The sequence below is a fragment of the Notamacropus eugenii genome, chromosome 1 (assembly GCF_028372415.1).
Source record: "Notamacropus eugenii isolate mMacEug1 chromosome 1, mMacEug1.pri_v2, whole genome shotgun sequence".
Lineage (NCBI taxonomy): Eukaryota > Metazoa > Chordata > Mammalia > Diprotodontia > Macropodidae > Notamacropus > Notamacropus eugenii.
The window spans coordinates 255,205,280-255,215,750 of record NC_092872.1 but is presented as its reverse complement, the minus strand read 5'-3'; positions in this window follow the sequence as shown (position 1 = coordinate 255,215,750).

Genomic DNA, 10,471 nt, shown 5'->3' with positions numbered 1-10,471 from the left:
GTGTTTTGGGGCCATGAAGTCTGGAAACCACCACAGGTGTGAGAGATTCAATACCTCCAAGACCTGCTCAGGCCCCCTCTGTGTGCTGGCGGCCCACACTGGACTGGAATCTGCTCCCAGTGTGGCACAATAGACACTTCCAACAGACCTTACAGGCTGTCTTGGACTGGAGGTTTGCTTCACTCCATCATTCTGTAGGTTCTACAGCTCCAGAATTTGCTTAGAGCCATTTTTTTTTACAGGTATTTGGCTGGACTTGGCAAGAGTGCTCTAGAAAGTCTGTGCTGTCACTCTGCCATCCTGGCTCTGCCTCCCTGCCCCCCATTTTTTTCCAGTTGTCCCCCATGGCTCAAATGATCTCCTTCCTCATCATCTCTCCAGTAAGCCCCTCCTGATGCCCCTTAATGCTGGTGTTTGCCATCTGTCTTGGTCTCCAGCTTACCCTGTCTCTTTTATAGCTTGTTTGTTTCCATGTCTCTCCCCCCATCCAATGAGACTGTGAGTTCTTGGAAGACTGTCTTTATTGTTTTTATTTGTAGTCACTTTTTTATTTTGTTATTTAAAGATAGCAATCTGGATGTAGCCTGCATCCCCAGATTTATTTTTTAATAATATTTTATTTTTCCCCAATTACATGTAAAGATAATTTTCAATTCATTTTTGTAAGATTTTGAATTTCAAATTTTCCTACCTCCCTTCCTACCTTTCTACCTAAGAGAGCAAACAATCTGATCATACATATACAGTCATGTTAGAGATATTTCTGCCTTAGTCATGTTGTGAAAGAAGAATCAGAACAAAAAGTTTGAAATACTATGAGAAAGAAAAAACAGAAAAGAAGTGAAAATAGTCTGCTTCGATCTGCATTCAGACTTCGTAGCTCTTTCTCTGGAGATGGACAGCATTGTCCATCATGAGTCTTTTGGAATTGTCTTAGATCCTTGCATTGCTGAGAAGAGCTGAGTTCATCAGTCACCACACAATGTTGCAGTTACTGTGTACAATCTTCTCCTGGTTCTGCTCACTTCACTCAGCATCAGCTTATGGAAGTCTTTCCAGGTTTTTCTGAAATCTGCTGGACAGGAACTGTCTTTTGCCTTTCTTTATATCTTGAATGCTCAGCATAGTCATGACACATAGTTGGTGCTTTATAAATGTTTCTCTGCTGTTTCTTGACAGTTGACTCTTCTGAAAAATTCAGAAACTCCCTGTTGCCTGGGAATAAACAACAAGTTTCCCAGCCTGGCCCACAAGGCTTTTGACAAGCTGCCTTCATGTTACTTTTCCATTCTCTCTCATTTCATGTTATTTCTATTGGTGAACTTCCCAATCTGGCCAAACTGAACTTCAGAAGCTGTTGGTTGAAAAGAACAGCCCATCCCTGGCCTCTGTCCATTTGTCCACACTGGTGGCAACTGGCCAAGCTAGGATTTGAATTCAGGCCCAAGTCTTAACCATGTTCCTCCCTGTAGTGACACTGGCTTCTCTGCTGTTTCTTACAGGAGAAATTCTTCTCCACCCTTGGAATATACTCTTTCCTCACCTTTGCCTCTAAATCCTCACCTTTTTTTCTAAGGTTCTCTCGGGAATCCTTTCCTGAATCCACCCCCCCCCCCCCAAGTTGTTGCTCTCTCTTTCCTCAAATGGCCTTGGATTTACTGGTATATGGGAAGTTTCTCCACCTCCCTCCTGCCAATAAGACACAGCTTATGGAGAGGATGGATGGACAATGTTGGGTTTGTATTCCCAGCACCTTGCACAATGCATGGCACACAGAACTAGGGCCTTAGGGGTTGGGAACTAAATCATATTTTTACTGTTTCATGCTGCCACTCAAGGTAGACTATTTTTGCTATGTATGTCTCTTCAGTGCTTCACACATACGAAGTACTATTAAGTCTTTATTCATCCATTTATTCAGTATAATAAATCCTACAAGAGCGGTAGAGATCAAAGGCCTCAAGTTGGGAGGGGAGGAGAGAAGGGGGAGAGAGGAGAAGGTAAAGAGAGGGAGAGAAGAACAGAAAAAGGGAGAGAGGAGGAAGATAGAGCGAAAGAAGAAAGGAGAGGAAGGGAGAGGGAAGGAGGGAGGAAAAGAGAAAGGGAGGGAGGAAGAGGGAGAAAGAAAGGAGAGAGAGGGAGTGAGAAAGAAGTCGGGAGAGAAGCATAGGGAAAGTGAAGAGAGAGAGAAAGGGAGAAAGGAGAGAAGAAAAGGGAGGAGAAGGGAAAAAGAGGGAGCGAAGGACAAGAAGGGAAAGGGGAGAGAGAGAGAAAGAAGAGGGAGGGAGAAGGAAGGAGGGAAAGAAGGACCTAAAAGGGAGAAAGAGAGGGACAGAGAGGCAAGGAGGAAAAGGAGGGGGAAGAAAGGGAAGGAGAGAGTGGGAGAGACAGTAGAACACTCTCAGCTGACTGGATTGATGTAGGTTTTATGTCAGTCCCAGTTGCCATCCGAGGGATTGCCTGTAGGCAGAACCAGAAAGAAAAGCAGAAAGCAGGAGTAATTTGAGCAAAAGACCAAGAAGGAATAAAGTGTAGCAGCAGCTGAGGGGGTTCGTCATCCCCCTGAAAAGTAGACTGAGGGCAGATCATGCTGGGCCTTGAATGCCATGCTAAGGAGCTTTATTCAGAGGGAAAGACGTTTTCTGATAGGAACGTAACATTCCTGATCTGTGCAGCAGGAAGTAATCTGTAGAAGGTCTTGGCAGTGAGACCCCCCAGCTAGCAGAAAGCATTTAAAACCAGGCCAGAAGTAATATCCTGAAGCAGAGGGAGAGATAGGAAAGGGAACAGATATTTGAGATTTTAGGATCCCCAGTGCCCAGCACAGTGTCTGACACATAGTATACTGCATTTAACAAGGACTCAATTTATTTATTGATTGGTTGGTTGTAGGATTGACAAGACTTGGTGATTGTTGGGTGTGGAGGGATTGGAAAATTCCAAAGATAGTCTTGGTTTCTACCCTGAGTACTTGGCAGAATGATGTTGCCATAAAGAGAAGTATAGATTCAAAACCAAACCAAACCAAATAGGGATTGGTCTAGAGGAAGCAGACATTTGGGGTATGTGTGTGTGATGAGTTTGTTTTGGAGGAGTTTGAAGTACTTCTGGAGATGTCTGATCAATGCACAAAAACTTGCTAACGAGCAAGTCCAGACCAAAGAGAGGCATCTAGGGGATCCAGGGAGAATCCCAGGGACAGAAAAGGAGTACTCAGAGTGAGGTGGACCAGTAGGAATGGAAGGGAGAAGAAAATGTCAAGTCGCTCCAAGGATGGGAGCAACATCCGATGGTGCAGAAACTCTTGAGAATGGGGACTCAGAAAAGGGCATTGGTTTTGGTAAAGATCACCATTGGTCACTTTTGAGAAAACTCACTAGATTATGACAGTTCAGAAGTCAACGGACAATGAGAAAGCAAATGTAGCAAGTATAGACTACTGTTTGGAGATTTACACCACATTAAAAATAAAAGATCATCCTCTCACTTGTACATACAGTGAGTTGGGCTCTAGCCTTTCTCCTTTAGGTGAGTCATTTAAACTTTGGCTTATATTTTTCTGCTTCAGGAACTGGAAGAGTTTGGGCTAGGGAATTCTTTAAATAAACAAACAAATAAATATATTTTCCAATAAGCAAATATTCATTTCCTGTCCTTTCTATCTCTTCTCCATTAGGAAAAAAATCCAAAATTTTTGTAAACAAACATGAATTTTCAAACAAAAAAAGTCCTCCAATCAGCCATGTCCAAAAGTGCATGTCTCACATTCTACTCTGAGCTATCACTTTCTTCTAGGAGGCAGGTAACAAGCTTCATGATTAGTTATTTGGAATCATGGTTGGTCACTGCATTGATCAGAGTTGTTTGTCTTTATAATATTTTATGGTATAAATTCTTCTCATTTCTTACACTTAGCATCAGTTCATTCTAATTTTGCTACGTTTCTCTGAGACCCACTTTGATCATTTCTCATGACCCAATAGTATTCCATTCCATTCATATTCCAGGAGTTGTTTAGCTTTTCCCCAATCGATGGGCATCACCTTGGTTTCCAATTCTTTGGTACTACAAAAAGAGCTGCTTTCAACCTTTTTGCGCATGCTGATCCTTTTCCTCTTTCTTTGATCTCTTTGGTGTACAGACCTAATAGGATTATATACTGGGTCAGAAGATGTGCGCAGTTTAGTGATTCTGGGGACAGAGTTCTAATTTTTTTTTTTTCGGAATAACTGTGCCAATTCGCAGTTCCACCAACAGTCTATCAATATGCTTGTTTTAATGAAGCCCCTACAATATTTATCACTTTTGTCATGTTTGCTGATCTGATGGGCTTGAGGTGAAACCTCAGCATTATTTTAATATTCTTTTCTCTTTATTAGTGATGTGGAATATTTTTACGTGGTTGCTTGTTGATAGCTTGGATTACTTCTTTAGGAAATTTCCTCCTCATATCCTTTGACCATTTATCAATTGGGGAGCTGTTTCTTAGTCTTATAAATTTGAATCAGCCCGTTATATAGCTTAGAAATGAGACCTATTTTTTTTAGGAGAATCTTGCTGTGATTAGATTCTTTGTAGTCCTAACATCCTGTAATCTATCCTGATCTATGTTCTTGGTTTACTTAAAGCTAGATCTTAGAGTCAGAGGACCTAGGTTGAATCCTAGCTCTGTCATTCACTAGCCATATGATTAGGGGCAAGTCATTTCCCTTCTCTGGGCCTCAGTTTCCCTTCCCTGTAAAATGAAGGCATTGGACTAAATAACCTCATCTCCTTTCCTCTGCTTCTTAGAATCTTCAAAGAAAACCTCATGTGTTCTCTTTTGTGTGAGACCTTGCCTGACACCCTTCCCCACCACCAGTCACTTACAGACCTCCCCTCAAAACTTATCCTGGGTTTATTTTGTCAATTCTTATATATGTATATGTTGTCTGCATGGGAGATTGTAAGCTCCTTGAAGAAAAGAACTGTTGAATTTTTGTCTTTGTACCCCCCAGTATCCGCTACAGGGCCTAGCATATAGTAGATACTTAAGAAATACTTGTTGGTTGATAGATTGATCCACTATCAGGTTCTTTCCACCTCTCAAGTCATGATTCCATGATCTTTCATAAATTTTTGGTGATTCCTATTTGTCCCTAATTCACTTTGGCATCCTTACCTCTTATGAGGTGTGACTGCATATATGGTCACAAGTTATTTCTCAATGAACACAGTGTGGAGAGCAACTAATTGTATTGTAAACTCTGAGGTAAATTTTCAATGACTAAACAGCACTTATTGGTGCTTTCACTTAATGTGGTTTTGTCTCCTAGGAATTTTTAAGATAATCAATTTGTCTGTGAAAGATTGCTCCAAGATCTTGCTATTCTCACTTGGAAGCTGGTCCTTCTCCAGCTTTGAATTAGTGATTAATTTATCATAAATACTTAATCATGTTTATTCAGGTCTATCTAGATCTGGACTATTAAATGACAGGTGTGATGGTGTAGCAGCAGCTGGTGGAGCTATCTGCTGGGGACTCTGGAGAAAGGAAGTATCTGCTGGTGATGGAGGAGGGCAGGGAGGGAAGACTGTGGCCATCATTGAAATACTTTAGTTAAAAGCTACCCCTATTGGGAAAATCCCCAGATCCTCCGTGTAGAAGTTGAGGTAAGGCTTTTAATAGTGTCAACTCTGTTTATTCCTCCCTTTGTAATCTCCCCCTTTCTCTATTCTCTCCCTCTCAGTTGCCACCCTGGGGCAGGCCCCCACCACCTTCTGCCTAGATTATTGCAAGAAATTTGGAAGTCTCCACGCCTCCAGCCTTTGCCTTTTTCAGTATGTCCTCCACACAGATGCCAGAGTGGTCTTTCTAAAGCACTGACTATGTGACTCCCTTTAAGATCAACTAGAAAATGCTCTCTTTGGCTCCTAAAGCCCTTCACAACATGGTACCTTCCTCCCTTTCCAATCTTCTTGCACCTAATTTCCCAGCAGGCACTCCACAATCCTGTGGCACTGCCCTGCTGCCTATTCCTCACACATGGCCTCCATGTCCCAATTCTGTACCTTTTCATTGTCTGATCCCATTCATGGTGTTTCTCTCTCTCTCTCTCTCTCTCTCTCTCTCTCTCTCTCTCTCTCTGTCTCTCTCTTCATGTCTGCTGCCTGGTTCCCCTGGCTTCCTTCAGGTCCCAGATAAAACCCAGCTTCCTGCAGGAAGTCTCTCCCAGTCCACCTTAATGCTAACACCTTGCCCCACAGATTCCCTTCCATCTGCCACATGTAGATGGGTTATCCCATTGAAATGTGAGCTCCTTCAGGGCAGGCCTTATCTTTCCCCAGTATTTGGCCCAGCACATAGTAGACACATCATACATAAATGATTGTTGAATGACTAAATGATGAATAACTGAGATGGATGTGGTGTTTTACAATGTACAAAGCAAACCCTATAATACAGGTAGTATCATCTTCATTTTACAGATGAAGAAACTGAGGATCAGCCAGATTACACGGCTTGTCCATAGTCACATAGCAAGTGAACATGAAAGGTGGCTTTGAACTTGGATCTTCCTGACTCCCAGTCCAATACTCTATCTACTCCCCCACAGCATTAGTTAGCATACTGTATCATCAGTGCCAAGACCCTAGAAGGTCTCCCCTTATTTAAATCCTAGTACACAATAGAAACAGTTGGGTGGTGTAGTGGATAGAGCTTAGAATTTGAAATCTGGAGGACATGAGTTCAAATCCTGTCTCTGAGGCAAGCTGTGTGATCCTGGGCAAGTCATTTAACCTTTGTCTACCTCAGTTTTCTTATCTGTAAAATAATACCAGCACTTACCTCCCAGAGTTGTTGTGGAACTGAAAGGAGATGATGTTTGTAAAGCTCTCTGCAAACTCAAAGTGCTATAGGAGTATTTATTAATATTATTAGAAGAGAGGCAGCATGAGGATAGCAGTTAGAGTCCTAGGCTTGGAATCAAAAAGATCTGGGTTTGAATCCTGCCTCTGAGACTTAGAGCTGCGTGACCCTGAGCAAGTCACTCAACCTTTTGCTTAAGCATCTCTCTAAGAGATGTTGGTGAATTAAATAATTATGCTGGGATAAGAAGTCACAGATCCTAGGGATCAGAAGAAATTATTGGACCAGAAAAGGAGATGGGGGTCCCTGAACAAGGGATAAAGGATGGACCCTAGCATAGGTAGTCATTCTGCTGCTGCTGCTTCTGTTGCTGAGGGGCCCCATTCTTGGGTGGAATGCTCCTGGATTTGTCTAGCAGGGGCAATCCTTCTTGGGACTGCATTCAGACTGATTCCAGATTGTTCCAGCTGGCCAAGGCTGGCACTCACCTGTTGTGGTGGAGTGGCAGCTAGGTAACCCAATGGATAGAACCCTAGGCCTGGAGTCCAGAAGATCAGAATTCAAATCCAATTGCTAGATTACAGATACTTTCTAGCCATGTGAGCCTGGGCAAGTTATTTAATTTCTATAATTTCTATTGCCTTAATTTCCTCATCTATAAAATTGGGACAATAATAGCACCTACCTTCCAGGGTTGTTGGAAGGATCAAATGAGATAATAATGGTCAAATGCTTGGCACATAGAAAGCACCATATAAGTGTTAGCTGCTGTTGCTGTCACCACCACCGCCGCCACCGCCATCATCATCACCATTATCGTTATCACAGCCTTCAAGAACCCAAGAGAAGCATGGAGGGAGTGTTTGGTAGTAGGATGCAGGACACTAAATTTAGCAATGCGAGCTGGAAGGGACCTTGGACACTGCGGAACTGAGCCCCAAAGAAAGGAAGAGACATACCCAGGGTCATATAGTTGGCAGGGGCAGAATTTGAATCCAGGCCCTCCAGCTCCAAATTCTACGTTAGAACGTGTTAGAATAACATGTGCTGTTAGAATAGAGACATGTTATGAGTCAATTAGAATTGTAATTGTGACAATGACTGCATTACTAATGACTCATCCTCTTACATGTAATATTGGTGGTATGACTTATAAACATATTTGATCTAAGCTGTTGATTGGAACACCAGTGTATTCACTGTAGAAGGGTTCACGTTATAAAGGAGGGGGTGAGTTAACATGAAGAATGGCCAAATGCCCTACTGGGAACTTCTTGGTATATGTTAGGTAGAAAAGTACCTCAAGTTGTCTGAAAAAGCACGTTATGCTGAATTGTGCTTGCCCAAGTGCCCCTCCACGGGGCTCCAGGCTGCTCTGTGGGATTTAAGCAGCTCAGTAATGTCCGTGTTTGATCGCTTGTCCTTCCCAGCCCTGGTCACAACATTCAGGAGTGGTCCTAGGTGATGTTTCTGGAGGTGTCCTGTCCAAAGAAAGACCCCAAGTGCCCGTGGACCTTTTCTGCTCACTGGAAGAGAGCCAGCCGCGACCAGAGGTCACCATGGGTACCACGGGAGGGCTTGAGTAATCAAAGCTCCAGGAAGAGGTGTCAGCACAAGTCTGTGTCCTGTGGGAGTTTCCAGGTGTTGTCTTCTGTTGTAACTAGTCGTGTGTTTGGGGACGTTGCCGGAGTCAGGAAGGACATCATCATCACAGTCCCATAATTCCTCACTCTCTGTGAGCCTTTCAGGTCTGCAAAGCTCTTTCCTCCCAGCACCCATGAGGTGGGTAGGTCTGCTCTTCCTATTTGGATTTTATGGAGAAAAAAATTCAGGCACAGAGAAGTTGTGCCTTGTCCCGTGCCTCACAGCTACTTCAGGGCTAGGGCTGGGACGCCAACCCAGATCTCTGATCTGACTCCACTCTACAGTGAGGTCCTGCTTGGTATGAATAGGGAATCCCCATGAGTGCCCCCATTTTTTGAATTCCCACTCCATATTTCCGTTGTGCTGGAACCAATGATCACATTTTACTTGTAATTGTGCCTGGATGGTGGGAATTCGAATAATGCAGAATCCACATAGATAGGTAAATGAGAAGTAGATATAATTGTAAGAATGACAAGAGATCAGTGTCAAACAGATATGCTCCCTGGGCTGACCTTTGAAGGAAGTGAGGGGATGCCCAGAGGCAGAGATGAGGAGGACATGCCTTCCAGGCTTAGAGGATGAGGTGTCGAGGTGGCCGATGGAATACCATGTGAACAGAACCACTGATCAGTAAGGCTGGCCAGGATACAGACTGCTTTGGGGGAGCCACACGAAACAAGATACTGGAAAGGTGAGTGACAGTCACATAAAGGGGACATTAAGTGCCCAGCCCTTGTGAAGCACCCAGAGTTTTCCATCTCCCCTGAGGTTAGCCAGCCTATGCAGTGCCCAAGGCGGGACAAGGTTTTCCTTGTCCCAGATGTGGCCACTTGGTAAAAGCTTAGGAAAAACATTGACCCCAAGTGAAAGGGGGCGGGGCTGAAGGCTGAGTCTGAGAAGAGCAGTCCCAGGAAATGAAGTCGGCACTGTCCACTCAGAACTGCGCTCATTTGAGCTGGTAGTGGCTGTGGCAGAGTAGAGGTGGACGTAGCAAAGGTTTGTTATTTAACTAAGACCAGCATTTCAGAAGATCCAGGGGTGGAGGAGGGCAGGAGAGTGGGGCTTCCCTGGAGGTGGGTCCTGTCCCCGCCCAACAAAGGCACTGCCATATTACCTCCTGCCTTGTTATTTTTGACACAACTGACTCTCCAACACCCATGAAGCAACTGCCCATTAGCATGATCATCCATCTCTTTGTACTAAAGTTTAGTGACCTACATTTGTTAAAAGAAAGGGAAGGTATGTGCCTCGCCTTTAATCACTGTCCCAGCCTTGCCCATTGTCTTTGACCCAAGATTTATTGTCTTTCAGTGTGGTCTTTGTTTACTCTGTCACAGTCACAAATCCACTTTGTGCAGGATACTCCCTTGGTCCTCCTTCACTGAATCATATCCTACAAGTCTTCCCACATTTTTCTGAATTTTTCATGTTCATTATTTTTTATTATCCTTACCTCCCCACACCAAAGTCTTTGGCATTGCCGGATGGGTCAATATCAGAAACAAAGATGGTTTTATCAATGAAAATGCCACAAAATATGGGGCATTACCACCTATGTGGCTGCTGCACTCTAGGGACAGCCAAGGGGAACCTTGCCATTTGCCCTTCTGCTGTACCATCCTGTGCACCATGGGAGATTCTTGAGAGCAGGGATTGTCTGGTTTTTCTGATTGTGCCCCCCATGTTTAGTATGGAGCTTTGTACATAGTAAATACTTAATGAATTTTTTGTCATTCATTCTTATACCAGAATTTAGTCATTCCATAGCTACTGGCATACATTTCATTTCCAGATTTTTGCTATCACAAATAATATTTTCTACATGTTTTACAAAGTGTATACACCTTTTCTTTCTGTTATTTGCCTCTTTAAATGTTTAAAACCCAAGAGTGGGATGGTGGGATCAAAGGGAATGAGAGCAATCCTTACATAATTATAAACTGATTTAGAAAATTATTGAACCATTTCACAGCT